General features: G+C 40.5%; 1 non-coding gene across 1 annotated transcript; it reads left to right on the top strand.

The window, feature by feature from the left end:
* Positions 1 to 6,772: 6,772 nt before the first annotated feature.
* TRNAS-GGA lies at positions 6,773 to 6,845 on the top strand. The gene has a single exon. It is a non-coding gene; the product is annotated as a tRNA-Ser (tRNA).
* The last annotated feature ends 10,830 nt before the right edge of the window (positions 6,846 to 17,675 follow it).

Below are 17,675 nucleotides of genomic sequence, written 5' to 3'. Positions count from 1 at the left end.
AAGTACCACTCAGTAAATAGCACATTTCCTTCTTCTTGGAGATAGGGGGTCAGGGTGCATACCAATCCAAAGTTTATTTTCTGAACTTTTCAAAGATTGGTGTTGGTACTTTCTAGATGATTGAAATGCTGGTAGCTCCAGGAACCCCGCATATGAAGCTGAGTCTTAACTTAGGACTCATATGAGTCTAAGACTTAATGTAGAGAGAGTACAACTGAGTTTTATATTGTAAGAAGGTTGTTTGAATATATAGTTGAGCCTTGAACATCAGAGGGGTTAAACTCAGTTGGAGTAAAAACCAAACAGCAAAATGGATGGGACATTTTCCCCCTGGTCAATCCTTCATTGGTTCATTTATTCAACAAATAGTTTATCGATTATTACATGTGAAGCAAACACTCTGCTAAGCGCTAGAGCTATGATGGTGAGCAAAAGTAGATGTGGTCCTTCATGTAGCTTAAAATCCAGGAACAGAAAGTGAACAAAAAATTCCTAGACTTGGGGAAAAAGGAGGGTTGTAGTCAAGATGGGTGTTCTTTAGGAAGGGATGCTCAAGCTGAGATATGATGAGTCAACTGGAGTTAACCAGGTAAGGGCTGAGGGGAGTCTCAGTTAAGGACAGAGGGGAAATTATTTGCAATAACCCTGCTGTCAGAGGGAACCTAGCACATCTGAGAGTAAAAGAAAATCTAAATGGCTAGGATAGGAGTAAAGGGGCAAATAATTGAAGGGGAGAGGGGAGGTTGATAAATGTCAGATGATTTTCATTTGAAATGCAATGAGAAATCATTAGAGGGTTTCAAGCTGGAGGAGTGATGTGGAGAGAAGAGTAATATGACCAGATTTGCCTTGTAAAAACTTCCCTCTTCCTAAGGTGTGAATGGGAGGGGAGAGCAAAACTAGATAAATCAGGAAGCTATTGCTATAAGTAACTGGTGCAAATCTAGGTCCATTGTAAATGTTTTTAGTTGCTCTTCCCTCTCTGAGAAGCTAGGAAAAATACTTTATTTCCCAGAGAAAACTCATCTTCTATGGTGAAGATGGAAGGAAGTGGATTAATTGAATATTTAGAAGATAAAGTTGACAAGACATAGTAATTAATCAGATATAGATACAAGACACTAGCAGTAGTCCAGGGTTTGGACAACTGGACAGAGGAGAATGCCACTCATTCAGAAAAGGCCAGAAACTTACAATGAACCGAATGGGTAATATTTACTGAGCATGTACTATGCAAGCCATTTTTCTAACTACTTTTCATATTTCATAAAACTTGCTCTTTATAAAAACTCTGTGTATAGGTATTATTAGACTTCCCTGGGGGCTCACACAGTAAAAAATCTGCCTGTAATGTGGAAGACCTGGGTTCGATCTCTGGGTCGGGAAGATTCCCTGGAGGAGGGTATGGCAACTTACTCCAGTATTCCTGCCTGGAGAATCCTCATGGACAGAGGAGCCTGGTGGGCTACAGTCCATGGGGTTGCAAAGAGTCAGACATGACTGAGCAACTAAGCACACAAGCACACACATAGGTATTATTATTGTTCTCTCCATCTTAAAGATGAGGAATGGAAGCAAAGAGATATTAAGTGACATGTCCATGTACACATAGAAACAAGTAGTGGATCCACGTATTGAATCCAGAGCCAGGCTTTTAATCACTTTACTATGCTGTCCCGGTGTTCATAAACATCTCCAGCTGCCCTGCTCCCAGAGTTGCTGCCCTTGGGTTGCTCATGCAAAAGGACCTTGTAATCCTTTCTACCTTAGTGGCTTTCCTTCTCTGATGTTCTCAATGATAGTTTCCTAATAGCTAAGTCGCTATCAGTTCAACTCCACAAGTCAAAAAAAATATTTCTGTCTCTGTGTTGATACCTCCTTTCTGGGCCTCAAGTTATCACTGTGAATTGGGGTTGAAGGAGGCAGAGAAAAATATTCCAATTTGTGTTCCTAATGGTCAGATATAGGTTTATGGACAAAATAGATTGTCTCAGTCTGCTCAGACTGCCTTAACAAAATACTGTAGACTGACTTAACCAACAGGAATGTATTTATTCACAGTTCTTCGGGCTGGAAGCTCAAGATCAGAGTGCCAGCATGGTCCTGGTGCGGTCTCCCTTCATGACTTACAGATGATGGCCCTTCTTGCTGCATTCTTGCGTAGCCTTCCCTCAGTGTGCGTGCTTGAGGAGAGGGAGAGGAAAATATCTCTCTTCCTCTTCTTATAAGGCCACTGATCCTGTTAAATTCGGATCCCAGCCTTATGAATTAGTTTAACCTTGGTTACCTCTGGAAAGCCCTATATCTGAATGCAGTCATATCGGAGGGAAGGGCTTCAGTACATGATTTTGGCCGAGGGAAAAATAATCTAGTCCATAGCAAGGACCCAGGGAGCTTCTTTAAGAAAAATAATGCAGAATGAGTACAGACCTCTCAAAGGCCCCTGACGCTGCGCTTTCAAAAGTTTCACAGTAATTCTGCCTCTGATTAAGAAGCCCATTAGACTTCCATTCAGATCTAACTTGGTGGAGTTGAGGGAAACGTGTAGGCAACTCATTGAAAAGAAGACTTGGGAAGATGGGGAGGCAACTCTTAGTTGAACAAGCATGACTGAATGAAGCAGGAGGTCACCCTCGCAGGAAGTGTTGGCAACGGCTGCTTCTAGATGCTTCAGAAACCCCAAGCCCTCGACTGCAGTGATGATCACTAATGTCCATTTCAAAAATGGAGGGTAAGAGGACTTGCTCAATAGCACAGATGCAGCTTCTTCTAGGGACTCCAGAAATAAGCAAAACAGGTTATGAAGTGAATTGGAAGGCCAGATATAGCAGGTGGGAGTATCTAGAGAAGGCACTGAAACTCTGATTCTGCATACTTCATTCCCAGTGGTGAATCCTGCTGCTGCTGCTGCTAAGTCGCTTCAGTCACGTCCGACTCTGTGCGACCCCATAGACAGCAACACACCAGGCTCCTCTGTCCCTGGGATTCTCCAGGCAATAATACTGGAGTGGGTTGCCATTTCCTTCTCCAATGCATGCATACATTCATGCTAAGTTGCTTCAGTTGTGTCCGACTCTCTGCGACCTCATAGACGGCAGCCCACCAGGCTCTTCTGTCCACAGAGGAGTGGACAAGAATTCTCTAGTCAAGAATACTGGAGTGGGCTGCCATTTCCTTCTCCAGGTGATTCCTGAGGGCATACACATATATGACCTCGTGACCTCACCCAAATTAACATGACTAATTTTAAGTCAAATTTAGATTAAAATATTCTTCCACCAATGTTAAACTCTAAGAGTCAGTCTCATGCAGAACATTCATGTATTCTTATTGTTAATAGCATAACTCTAAGCATATCCACTCTATGACAATGACCAGGGGAAGCTGTCCTTTCAGTGCTAAAACCTGAACAGTCCAGACAGACTGGGACACCTTGTCACCCTAAATCTAACTCTTTAAGAAGGTAGGAGATTCCTGTTTGATGGGACCAGAGAAAATGTTGTCACCATGTCCCCAGCATAGGGTGCGTAGACCCAACCTATCAGCAGGTTCTGATTCAACTTAGACTCTTGAGAGATAAAGAAAGGCTGTTATTTAATCAGAGTATATGCAAAAACAAGTGGCTGGCCCATGGCTATAATTCATTGATTTGATTTTTTGAGAAATTGCATTAAGTATTACTGATATTGATTACTGTGTTTGGGGGCTTCCCTTGTGGCTCAACCGGGAAAGAATCTGCCTGCAATGTGGGAGACCTGGGTTCGATTCCTGGTTGGGAAGATCTCCTGGAGAAGGGAACGGCTGGCTGCCCACTTCAGTACTGTGGCCTAGAGAATTCCATGGAGTGACAAAGAGTCAGGCATACACTGCATGGCTTTCACTTTCACCGTGTTGGGATTACTCCCTTAAAGTTTATTCCTGGGGCAAAAGTTCATTTGTTTCACTTTACTCTGGCTCTGCCAACAAGCCACAGGCTTAGAAGTCAGGTTCTCAATGCTCCTAGTGGCAAGTAACTGGCCCCCAATAGTCCAGTCCTCAGACTTTTCCATCAGATCAAACCCACATTCAGACTAACCTGAGATCCCATTGGCCTGCCAGGTAGACCATGTGATACTCAAGCATGTAGTGGGTTAACAAAGTTAGGCTTAGGTTCTGGGGTCTTTTTTCATACTTGTGTTAAAATCAAATGTTGGTAATTTGATTCTTGGAAAATAAATATAGAGTACAGTTGCTCAGTCGTGTGCAACTCTTTGCAACCCTATGGAATGCAGCACTCCAGGACTTCCTGTCGATCACCAACTCCCAGAGCTTGATCAAACTTATGTCCATCGAGTCAGTGATGCCCTCCAACCATCTCATCCTCTGTAATCCCCTTCTCCTCATGCCTTCAATCTTGCCCAGCATCAGGGTCTTTTCCAATGAGTCAGTTCTTTATATAAGCTAACCAAAGTATTGCAGTCTCAGCTTCAACATCAGTCCTTCCAATGAATATTCAGGACTGATTTCCCTTAGGATTGACTGGTTTGATCCCCTTGCAGTCCAAAGGACTCTCAAGAGACTTCTCCAACACCACAGTTCAAATGCATCAATTCTTTGGCACTCAGCCTTCTTTATGGTCCAGTTTTCACATACATAATTGACTACTGGAAAAACCATAGCTTCAACTAGATGGACCTTTGTTGGCAAAATAATGTCTCTGCTTTTTAATATGCTGTCTAGGTTGATCATAGCTTTTATTCCAAGGAGCAAGTGTCTTTTAATTTCATGGCTGCAGTCACCATCTGCAGTGATTTTGGAGCCCAAGAAGATAAAGTTTGTCACTGTTTCCCCATCAATTTGCCTTGAAGTGATGGGACCAGATGCCATGATCTTCGTTTTTTTATTTTGAGCTTTAAACCAGCATTTTCACTCTCCTCTTTCACTTTCATCAAGAGGCTCTTCAATTCCTGTTTGCTTTCTGCCATAAGGGTGGTGTCATCTGAATATCTGTGGTTACTGATATTTCTCCCGTCAATCTTGATTCCAGCTTGTGCTTCTTCTAGCCTGGCATTTCACATGATGTACTCTGCATATAAGCTAAACAAGCAGGGTGACAATATACAGCCTTGATGGATTCCCTTCTCAATTTGGAACCAGTGTGTTGTTCTATGTACAATTCTAACTGTTGTTTCTTGACCTACATACAGATTTCTCATGAGGCAGGTAAGGTGGTCTGGTAGTCCCAACTCTTTAAGAATTTTCCACAGTTTGTTGTGATCTACAGTAAAGTAATGCCCAAAATTCTCCAAGCCAGGCTTCAGCAATACATGAACCATGAACTTCCTGATGTTCAAGCTGGTTTTAGAGAAGGCAGAGGAACCAGAGATCAAATTGCCAACATCCGCTGGATCATGGAAAAAGCAAGAGAGTTCCAGAAAAACATCTATTTCTGCTTCATTGACTATGCCAAAGCCTTTGACTGTGTGGATCATAATCAACTATGGAAAATTCTGAAAGAGATGGGAATACCAGACCACCTAACCTGCCTCTTGAGAAATCTGTATGCAGGCCAGGAAGCAACAGTTAGAACTGGACATGGAACAACAGCCTGGTTCCAAATAGGAAAAGGAGTACTTCAAGGCTGTATATTGTCACCCTGCTTATTTAACTTCTATGCAGAGTACATCATGAGAAACGCTAGACTGGAAGAAACACAAGCTGGAATCAAGATTGCCAGGAGAAATATCAATAACCTCAGATATGCAGATGACACCACCCTTATGGCAGAAAGTGAAGAGGAACTAAAAAGCCTCTTGATGAAAGTAAAAGAGGAGAGTGAAAAAGTTGGCTTAAAGCTCAACATTCAGAAAACAAAGATCATGGCATCTGGTCCCATCACTTCATGGGAAATAGATGGGGAAACAGTGGAAACAGTGTCAGACTTTATTTTCTGGGGCTCCAAAATCACTGCAGATGGTGATTGCAGCCATGAAATTAAAAGACACTTACTCCTTGGAAGAAAACTTATGACCAACCTAGATAGCATATTCAAAAGCAGAGACATTACTTTGCCGACTAAGGTCCGTCTAGTCAAGGCTATGGTTTTTCCAGTGGTCATGTATGGATGTGAGAGTTGGACTGTGAAGAAGGCTGAGTGCTGAAGAATTGATGCTTTTGAACAGTGGTGTTGGAGAAGACTCTTGAGAGTCCCTTGGACTGCAAGGAGATCCAATCATTCTGAAGGAGATCAGCCCTGGGATTTCTTTGGAAGAAATGATACTAAAGCTGAAACTCCAGTATTTTGACCACCTCATGCGAAGAGCTGACTCATTGGAAAAGACTTTGATGCTGGGAGGGATTGGGGGCAGGAGGAAAAGGGGACGACAGAGGATGAGATGGCTGGATGGCATCACTGACTCGATGGACGTGAGTCTGAGTGAACTCTGGGAGCTGATGATGGACAGGGAGGCCTGGCGTGCTGCTATTCACGGGGTCGCAAGAAGTCGGACACGACTGAGTGACTGAACTGACTGAACATAGTCAAAAGCTTTGGTATAGTCAATAAAACAGAAGTAGATGTTTTTCTAGAATTCTCTTGCTTTTTCTATGATCCAATGGATGTTGTCAATTTGATCTCTGGTTCCTCTGCCTTTTCTAAATCCAACTTGAACATCTGAAAGTTCTCGGTTCACATACTATTGAATCCTTGCTTGGAGAATTTTGAGCATTACTTTGCTAGCATGTGAGATGAGTACAATTGTGTGGTAGTTTGAACATTCTTTGGCATTGCCCTTCCTTGGTGGCTCAGAGGTTAAAGCATCTGCCTGGAATGCAGGAGACCCAGGTTCGATCCCTGGGTCAGGAAGATCCCCTGGAGAAGGAAATGGCAACCCACTCCAGTACTCTTGCCTGGAGAATCCCATGGAGGGAGGAGCCTGGTAGGCTACAGTCTATGGGGTTGCAAAGAGTTGGACACAACTGAGAGACTTCACTTTCCTTGGGATTGGAATGATAACTGACCTTTTCCTGTCCTGTGACCACTGCTGAGTTTTCCAAATTTGCTGGCATATTGAGTGCAGCACTTTCACAACATTATCTTTTAGGACTTGAAATCACTCAACTGGAATTTCATCACCTCCACTAGCTTTGTTTGTAGTGATGCTTCCTAAGGCCCATTCGACATCAGACTGTCTAGGTGAGTGATCACACCATCACGATTATCTGGGTCATGAAGATCTTTTTTGTATAGTTCTTCTGGGTATTTTTGCCACCTCTTCTTAATATCTTCTGCTTCTGTTGTGTCCATACCATTTCTGTCCTTTATTGTGCCCATCTTTGCATGAAATGTTCCCTTGGTATCTCTAATTTTCTTGAAGAGATCCCTAGTTTTTCCCATTCTGTTCTTTTCCTCTATTTCTTTGCATTGATCACTGAGAAAGTCTTTCTTATCTCTCCTTGCTATACTTTGGAACCCTGCATTCAGATGGATGTATCTTTTCCTTTTCTCCTCTGCCTTTCACTTTTCTTCTTTTCTTAGCTATTTGTACGTCCTCCTCTGACAACCATTTTGCCTTTTTACGGTTATTTTTCTTGGGGATGATCTTGATCAATGCCTCCTGTACAGTGTCATGAACTTCCATCCATAGTTCTTCAGGCACTCTTGTTTATCAGATCTAATCTTATATATATAATGTACAGTATATACAGTAATAAATATACCTTATATACTTTTAATTCCACAGCAGAGGTGTATAATCTGATGCAGAAGACAGTATGATGTTAGGAAGAGCACAAGCCTTAAAATCAGAGGAGGGCTCTGACATTAACAATTACTTTGGACAAGTTAATTAACCTAACGAACCTCAGTTCCATCAACTATAAAGTAAAAACAATACCTACTTCATAGAATTGTCGGTGAGGATTACATAAATCAATAAATGTAAAGTGTAAGTCAAATACCCCGGCAGAATGGGGATGTTGTGAATGCTGATTCCTTTCCCACGTCACATAGCCTGCATGGATTCCTCACCACTTCTTACTAAAATCATTCCTGTGACTCTAGCATTTGTGGGCCTAAATTTTGCCTCAAGAAATACATTGGACATATTTTTAAATGTTTTAGAAAGAAAATAGTTATTTTTGTCATTGTACTATTAGGTTCAGGGTATAGTTTGTTTTGTATTTCCCTGAAGTGTTTGATACCCGAAAAGTAAAACACCAGGCTAAACGTTTCTAAAATCTGATATGATTTTTAAGAAAATATATATTGAACACAGCCATTTTCCTCTCCAGATTCCCTTGATAATACTGGTTCTCTACTTCAGGCTTGGATATGAAGAAGGTTGAGAGTAGAATGCAGCTGTTTCCAGTGCTCTCAACCAAGAGCTCCCCTTGGGCAAAATGCTTTCCTCCCTCATACTTCCTCTGTCCTTGGGCTCACTCCTTCTGCAGTCCTTGCTTCCATCAGTTACTTCTCTGTGAGTTAAAACCTCTCCATCATTATCATGTGGGAAACAACTGCTCATAGAAAAATCTCAATTATTTTCTAACATTAAAACAACAACAACAACAACTTTATTTAGAAAGCACATGATGAAAGAAGGTGCAGGAAAAATACTGGTGGCAGCTTCTCTGTCTACTTCTTTATGCTGAGTTTAAATGCTACTTCTTTACGCTGAGTTTAAATGTTACTTCTTTATGCTGAGACACAGGAGCAACGGAACTTTTTTAATCTCTTGTTTCATGCTAGAACAGTAATGTAAAGAACACTAGATTTCAAAACAGACTATCATCTATTAATGCCTGCATTTCAGTGGGGAATGCAGTGTTCAGAATCTAGTTCTCTGCTTGTGGTTCATTTAAGTTCAGTCACTCAGTCATGACCGACTCTTTGTGATCCCATGGACTGCAGTATGCTAGGCCTCCCTGTCCATCACCAACTCCCAGAGCTTGATCAAACTCATGTCCATAGAGTTGGTGATGTCATCCAACCAGCTCATCCTCTGTCATCCCCTTCTCCTTCTGCTTTCAATCTTTCCCAGCATCGGGGGCTTTTCCAATGAGTCTGCTCTATGCATCAAGTGGCCAATGTACTGGAGTTTTAGCTTCATCATCAGTCTTCCCAATGAATATTCAGGACTGATCTCCTTCAGAATGGACTGGTTGGATCTCCTTGCAGTCCAAGGGACTCTCAAGAGACTTCTCCAACACCACAGTTCAAATGCATCAATTCTTCAGCACAAAGCTTTCTCTATAGTCAAAATCTCACATCCATACATGATTATGGAAAAACCATAGCTTTGACTAGATGGACCTTTGTCGGCAAAGTAATGTCTCTGCTTTTTAATATGCTGTCTAGGCTGGTCACAGTTTTTCTCCTAAGGAGAGAGTGTCTTTTAATTTCATGGCTGCAGTCACCATCTGCAGTGATTTTGGAGCCCAAGAAAATAAAGCCTGTCACTGTTTCCATTGTTTCCCCATCTATTTGCCATGAAGTGATAGGACCAGATGTCATGATCTTCATTTTTTCAATGTTGAGTTTTAAGCCATCTTTTTCACTCTCCTCTTTCACTTTCATCAAGAGGCTCTTTAGTTCCTCTTCACTTTCAGCCATAAGTGTGGTATCATCTGCATATCTGTGTTTACTGATATTTCTCCCGTCAATCTTGATTCCAGCTTGTGCTTCATCCAGCCCGGCATTTCACATGATATGCTCTGCATAGAAGTTAAATAAGCAGGGTGACAGTATATAGCCATGACGTACTCCTTTCCCAATTTAGAACCAGTCTGTTGTTGCATATCCGGTTCCAACTGCTGCTTCTTGACCTACATACAGATTTCTCAGAAGGCAGATAAGATGGTCTGGTATTCCCATATCTTGAAGAATTTTCCACAGTTTGTTGTGATCTAAACAGTCAAAGGCTTTGGCATAGTCAGTAAAGCAAAAGTAGATGTTTTCTCATTCTCTTGCGTTTGCTATGATCCAATGGATTTTGGCAGTTTGATCTCCGGTTCCTCTGCCTTTTCTAAAACCAGCTAGAACATCTGAAAGTTCATGGTTCATGTACTGTTGAAGCCTCACTTGGAGAATTTTCAGCATTACTTTGCTAGCATATGAGATGATAGCGATTGTGCAGTAGTTTGAACATTCTTTGGCATTGCCCTTCTTGGGATTGGAATGAAAACTGACCTTTTCCAGTCCTGTGGCAACTGCTGAGTTTTCCAAACTCATTGGCATATTGAGTGCAGCACTTTCACATCATCATCTTTTAGGACTTAAAATAGCTCAACTGGAATTCCATCACCTCCACTAGCTTTATTTGTAGTGATGCTTCCTAAGGCCCACTTGACTTCGCATTCCAAGTTGTCTGGCTCTAGGTGAGTGATCACACCATTGTGGTTATCTGAGTCATGAAGATCTTTTTTGTATAGTTCTTCTGTGTATTCTTACCACCTCTTCTTAATATCTTCTGCTTCTTTCTGTTAGGTCCATTCCATTTTTGTCCTTTATTGTGCCCATCATTGCATGAAATGTTCCCTTGGTATCTCTAATTTTCTTGAGGAGATCTCTAGCCTTTCCCATTCTATTGTTTTCCTCTATTTCTTTGCACTGAAAAGAAAAGGTATTTTTCTTTTTGTATTTAAAAGGTCTTAATCTTATCTCACCTTGCTATTGCTTGGAATTCTGCATTCTGATGGGTATATCTTTCCTTTTCTCCTTTCCCTTTAGATTCTCTTCTTTTCTCAGCTATACATAAGGCCTCCTCAGACAACCATTTTGCCTTTTTTCACTTTTTTTCTTTGGGGATGATCTTGATCCCTGCCTCCTGTACAGTCACAAACCTCCATCCATAGTTCTTCAGGCACCCTGTCTATCAGATCTAATCCCTTGAATCTATTTGTCACTTCCACTGTATAATCATAAGGGATTTGATTTAGGTCATACCTGAATGGTCTAGTGGTTTTCCCTACTTTCTCCAATTTAAGTCTGAATTTGGCATTAAGGAGTTCACGATCTGAACCTCAGTTAGCTCCCAGTCTTGTTTTTGCTGACTATATAAAGCTCTCCATCTTTGGCTGCAAAGAATATAATCAGTCTGATTTCGATATTGACCCTCTGGTGATGTTCATATGTACAGTATTTTCTTGTGTTGTTGGAAGAAGGTGTTTGCTATGACCTTGGCAAAGCTCTATTAGCCTTTGCCCTGCTTCATTTTGTGCTCCAAGGCCAAATTTGCCTCTTACTCCAGGTGCCTCTTGACTTCCTACTTACATTAAGTTTGTTTCTTAATGAAATTCTTTTATCTTTCCAACAACTAATGGAGTATACTCCAAGGCCTGGTGTCATCAAATGCATTATAATACAACTGGATTTGAGGAGGGAAGAGGAGCCTCACCAGCTTTGCAGTTAGCAATGCTTTGGAGTCTTTCTTTGACAGGGAAATTAGTAAAGTAAAATTAATTCTCCAGGCAAAACTACTGGAGTGGAACCCATTCCTTTCTCCATGGGGATCTTCCTGACCCAGGGATTGAACCTAGATCCTACTGCATTGCAGGTAGATTCTTTACCTTCTGAAACACCAAGGAAAATGAGTAATATATTCATTGAAGATAAGCCTGGGAGATTTGGAAGTGTATAGGTACGATATTTAACCCCTGGAACTGCACTTTAAAACCCATGAGTTCTAGTGTTCTTGTTACCCAGGCACTTGTTGAAGTTTACAAGAAATGTCAGAGACCAAATGGGCAGGTCTTAGAGTATAGTGACCTGGAAGGCTCAAGAGACCTTTTCAGGTTTCCTATCTGGTAAAAACTTAATGTTATGACACTAAGATATTGACTTCTTTATCTATCAGTCTTAAAAGTGGAAAGTAGGTGCCCATGAGAATCTGCATGTCTTAAAGAAATCCATCAATTTCTAATGTAATCGTGAACTTAAATAAAGATGACTATATATGTAAAAAAAAAAAAAAGAAAGAAAATTACTATTTTATATGAGAACTATTATGCTTATTTTAATTGATGGGACTTCATCAGAAAATAGATATTTTAAAGGATATAGTGGCAATGATGTTTGCAACTTTTTCCCAAAATGTTATAATGTATCAACTTTCAAATAGCTTTATGTGTGTGTGTGTGTGTGTGTGAGAGAGAGAGAGAGAAAGAGAGACATTCATAAGAGACTTGATTTTATCTTCTGACCTTGATTTAATCACAGAGGCTAGAAGAAATCATTGAGATCTTCTAATTCTACAGTTCATTTTACAGACCGCAAACATTTTAATGACATTCCTGAGGCCAAAAATCTGGGTTAAGGCAGGTCTCCAGAGCTCGGGTTCAGGTTTCCTGGTTTCCGAACCAGGACTTGTCCCAGCCAACTGCACTCCATAATTTTTGCAATGGTGTCCTTGCATCTTCCTGTCCACAAATATATTTATCTGATTAGAAAAATGAGCTGTTCACATCATAGTCCCCTTCAGGAAAAGTGGGGCTGCATGATAGCTTCCAAGTGGAAATCTCAAAGACCTGAACTCTAATATACAACGTAAGATATAAACATCTGTTGAAATTTCAGACTAGAAGAGGAACTCCTGTCTCTTTTTCTTGTCCTCAAGAAGCAGAAAAATCAAAAAGCTGAAAAAAAGAAAAAATTCTAAATTTCTTATGTTTCAGGAAAAATGCTCTATTAGTGAGTCAGACTTTCAAAATAATGTTAGCAGAGGAAGTGACTGTCAATGCGTGGGCGAGATTTTTTTTTTTAGCAGTCACATGAAAAAAAATAGCTCTGTGTGTACAGTTCTGGAAATTATTCCTCCGCTCTTCAAGACTTCCTCAAACGATCAGGCTGCCATGGGCTAATTTAGGTTTATTTTTCTTTCCCACCTTCTGCTTCATGCACCCCAAGAATCAGTCCAAGAACACTATCACTTTCTTCCAATAATCCATGGGTCTTAGCACTTCTGTGACTTTGCTATTGCTCTTCTGTCTGGCTGAAATAGTCCCCTCCTTCTCCACTTTACAGAATCTTAGGCATCCTTCAACACCTGATTTAATAACCTCTTCCTTAACTCCTGCTGATCTGCAAATTCATAATGACTCAGTACTCCCATAAATCTTTTGTTGTACCTCTTTGAGAAATTAATCCACTCTTCCTTGTTCTGTAGAGACCATGAGTGTCTTCCCTGTTAGACTCAAATCTATTTGAAGTCTGGGAAAATATCTCGTTTTCATACATGCTGTATCCGGGATTTCAGAGTCAAACCAACAGGCCTCTGGCTTTAAGAAACTATCGAATGCCTAGCATGCAAACTTAGATCGTATTCACATAGCAGAAAGTAGATTTTGGCAAAAGGATTTGGATGCAAATAGTTTATTTGGGAAGTGAGGAGGAAGAGTATGAGCTACTGAGGGAAAGAAAGCCAAAAGAGAAGCATTACTAGTGAGCACATTTCTACAGAAACAAAGAGCGGGGATTACCAGGGCATGAGGGGTAGGGCAAGTGGGGAAATATTAGTCAAAGGTTATAAACTGTCAGTTATAAGATGAATAAGTTCCGTGGGTCTAATGTACACATTCGGACTACAGTTAATAACACTGCATTGTACACTTGACATTTGCTTGGAGTGTAAACTTAAGTATTCCAGGCATTCTCATGACCGAAAAAAACAACTGTAACTATGTGAGGTGATGGATGTGTTAACTGACGACTGTAGTAAACACTTCACTGTGTATATCAGGTTATGTTGTTGTACTTTAAATATGTACAGTTTTATATGTCAAATATACCTCACTAAAACTGGGGGGGAAAGAATGAACTGGTTTCCACTGTGGGCAACCAGGGTCCAGGCCTGCTGAGGACCCTCTGAGAAGCCAGGCAGACCATGCCTAAGATGAGGGCCTAGGGTATAAAGCCCACAGTTCTGCCTTCCTTGTCTCAGGGTTGCTCCTGGGGAGTTAACTGCAAGTCACCACTGGCCAGTCTAGCATTCCTCCCTGTAGACAGAGAAGGCCCTGAGGCAGAGACTAAGTGCTTGAAGCAGGAAGCTCTCAAAGGGCCTGCGAGTCCACCACAGCTGAGATGACCTCGGGGTGGGCCAGAGGTCAGAGGTGGAGCAGCGACAGCCTCAGGGCCATAAATGCTTACTGTGGAGTTCACTTAAACTGTTGAGTAGAAAGGAATCTAGTTGCCACACTTAACAGTATGTAAATGCTGAGAAAGTGTTGACTTCATCCTTTTCCTAGGAAATGAAGGTGGTTTGTTGCGGTTTTTTTTTTTTCTTTTTTTCAGTTTAATTTCTTTACTAAACCAAAGTATGTACCGGTTGATTTTCCATGAAAAAAAATTCTGCTCTCATGAATAAATTAGATCGTTCCTGACATAGTTCAGTTCAATTCAGTTCAGTCGCTCAGTCGTGTCTGACTCTTTGCGACCCCATGAATCGCAGCATGCCAGGCCTCCCTGTCCATCACCAACTCCCGGAGTTCACCCAAACTCACGTCCATCGAGTTGGTGATGCCATCCAGCCATCTCATCCTCTGTTGTCCCCTTCTCCTCCTGCCCCCAGTCCCTCCCAGCATCAGAGCCTTTTCCAGTGAGTCAAATCTTGGCATGAGGTGGCCAAAGTATTGGAGTTTCAGCTTCAGAATCAGTCCTTCCAATGAACACCCAATATAGGCTACTCACCAAAAGTAGGTTTGGAAACTGCTTCATATCAGAAATAGACTCTTTATTTTCCTGAAGACTTTATCTTTCTCATGTTTAAGAGAAAGATGGCAGTTATAGAAAACCACAAGAAAATAAAATAATTTGGTTCCACCAAATACTTGTACAGTAAAATAACATGGAATTACTCTGATGGTAGGTCCCAAACATTTCCCTTAATAGGATTATGTACCAATAGTGCCTCACTATGTTAGTGATAAATTTATTATATGATATATTTATTATATATATATCATAATATATATATATTATATATTAAAGGCTGCACTTATTAACTATCATTTTAAAAAGCCTTCTCAAGCATTATCAGCAGTCTAAAGAAAATATTGCAGCTTATGATAGCTCAGACAGTAAAGAATCTGCCTGCAATGCAGGAGATCCAGGTTTGATTCCTGGGTCAGGAAGATGCCCTGGAGAAGGAAATGGCTACCCACTCCAATATTCTTGCTGGAGAATTCCATGGACAGAGGAGCCTGGCAGGCTACAATCCACGGGTTGCAAAGAGTTGAAAACGACTGAGCGACTAACACTTTCACTTTCATAGTGCAGCCGTGGAATTCTTAAAGCTATGTATTTGTTTCTGCTTTCTAATTATTCCAAACCATGGTAAGAAATTGTAGTCAATCTGATATTAATATCCAAACACGCTGAAGTTTCATCTTGATCTAGTACATGACTGGTTTTTTTTTTAAATACAAATTTCTCAAAAATGTTTTATAGCCATAGCTTTTTGTAGGATATGTTTGTCCCACCTTCTTCATACTAAAATCTTGAGGCTTTCTTAGATAATAGTATTGTACTACACTTTGTATATTCATTTACTAACCAAACACTTTAATAGGTCCAATGAGTGTACCAGTTTTTTCAGTTACGATCCCCTTCAAGAGGTCATAGGTAGAGTCTGCTCTTCTACTCATTACAAGCTTGAAAAAATAAATTTCTTTGAATGTTATCCAGAGCATGTTGAGACAATTTTTCCAGGAGCAAAATAGAGGAACTATGTATTTAGGATATATGCAGAGAAATACAGTCCATTCAATCCTATGTCAGAAGGATACCTCTGTCTAAGTATACTGCTCAGAATTGAGCTACAAATTCACAAAACATTCCTCATTATTTCTCATGAGGCCAGCTCTATTCTTCCTGAAGCTCCCATGTTCCCTTAAAGTTTACAGAAAACTCAGGAGATAAAGTTGTGACTATGAAAGAAGACGTAGTCCTAGCATCTTCTAATCATCCTCAAATGAGATGACAAAACTATTTGGAAAATAGTCTGTCACCAAAGCAAGTAGTCTGCTTAAAAAATGCATTATAGGCAGTTCTCCAGAGATTTCCCATTACATTCTCTGAAGAACCAAGAACTTACAACTCCAGAAATATCCCTGTAACTGTAAGAAGAAAATATTAAAGAATATATAAAAGAAATGAACTTGAATCCTTGTGCAAAACATCTTTTGTGATACTACTAAAAGTAAAACCAAATAAGTAGGTGGAGCACATAGAGACCACAACTGGTTTATTGAACGAGACCCTTTAAATGGTAATAAAATTCAGCTTCTGCAGACAGTCAACTGTAGAGCTTTTCTATTCCTTCGGGAGTCTTTATAAAACTTGACCTTGTTGGAGCTCTGACTATGGATCTATTACCACCTCTCCTATTGGTCTTAATATTAGAAAATGTATCTCTCTGAAAAAATATGTTTGCTCCATGTTCAGATAGCAAATTCACAACTTTTGGATAGTTATCTGTGATTAAATTGAGAACAGGCTACGTTAATTTGGGGAAATTTTTCACTCAGGATAACAATGAGTCATCAGACAACATTGCTTCACAGTTTTAAGAAACTGATTTCCTCTCCTGAAAGAGTTAATTACTACAGTTTACCAAGAAATCCAAATTCCAAGAAAGTGGTTTATCGATTAGAACAGTACCACCATTTTCTAATGTAAATTCTGAGATACAGTCTCAAGGCCTACAGAAGTCAGTATCTCTTGGTTTGGGTGTGAGGAAACACAGTCCCCAGTTTCATACGTATAATAGTACACACGCACACACATTGCCAAAATGGAAAAAAAAGAATTTTCTTTCCTCCTTGAGAGCAGTAGCTAATTGTTTTTTTAGTACCATGAGAGGCAGAGAGAGAGGCAAAGAGAACTGCTTCTAATATAATCTTTCCCCCTTTTCCGTAATATCTTACTATTACTCTGAGTTTAAGGAAGCTATGCAACTCTCCTGCTTCTACAGCTGATAATCCAAGCAATGCCACATTTAAGACACAATTTCCTGGACCTGTTATCAAGAATATCAAAAGTAGTAATTTGATTCAGATCTAAAATGTATAAAATTTAGAGTTTCAGAAGCAAAAACAGAAACTGCTTAGTGCTGTCATTTGCGTCAATGCAACAAGATAAACGAAAACATCCTGAATGTCTTCTCTGGTTCTACCTAAACATTCAAAGGTTCTAGAATGCTTTTGCTAATACAGACAAACTGACATGAAAAGAATTGAATTTGTTCCCTAAAGATGTGATGAAAGAATAGTCAGAAGTATTTTCATTCACGAGGGACAAATGTGACTAAAAATAGAATGTATCAACAATTAAATCCTGCTCTAAGTTACCTTTAGTAGTTTAGAACATATACATTCTTCAGTTCAGTTCGGTCACTAAGTCGTGTCCGACTCTTTGCGACCCCATGAATCACAGCACGCGAGGCCTCCCTGTACATCATCAACTTCCAGAGTTCACTCAGACTCACGTATATCGAAGCAGTGATGCCATCCAGCCATCTCATCCTCTGTCGCCCCCTTCTCCTCCTGCCCCCAATCCCTCCCAGCATCAGAGTCTTTTCCAATGAGTCAACTCTTCGCATGAGGTGGCCAAAGTACTGGAGTTTCAGCTTTAGCATCATTCCTTCCAAAGAAATCCCAGGGCTGATTTCCTTCAGAATGGATTGGTTGGATCTCCTTGCACT

This window comes from Oryx dammah, unplaced genomic scaffold, assembly GCF_014754425.2.
Source record: "Oryx dammah isolate SB20612 unplaced genomic scaffold, SCBI_Odam_1.1 HiC_scaffold_5, whole genome shotgun sequence".
Lineage (NCBI taxonomy): Eukaryota > Metazoa > Chordata > Mammalia > Artiodactyla > Bovidae > Oryx > Oryx dammah.
Note: the sequence above shows the minus strand (reverse complement) of the source record. Positions and strands in the feature narration are given on the sequence as shown.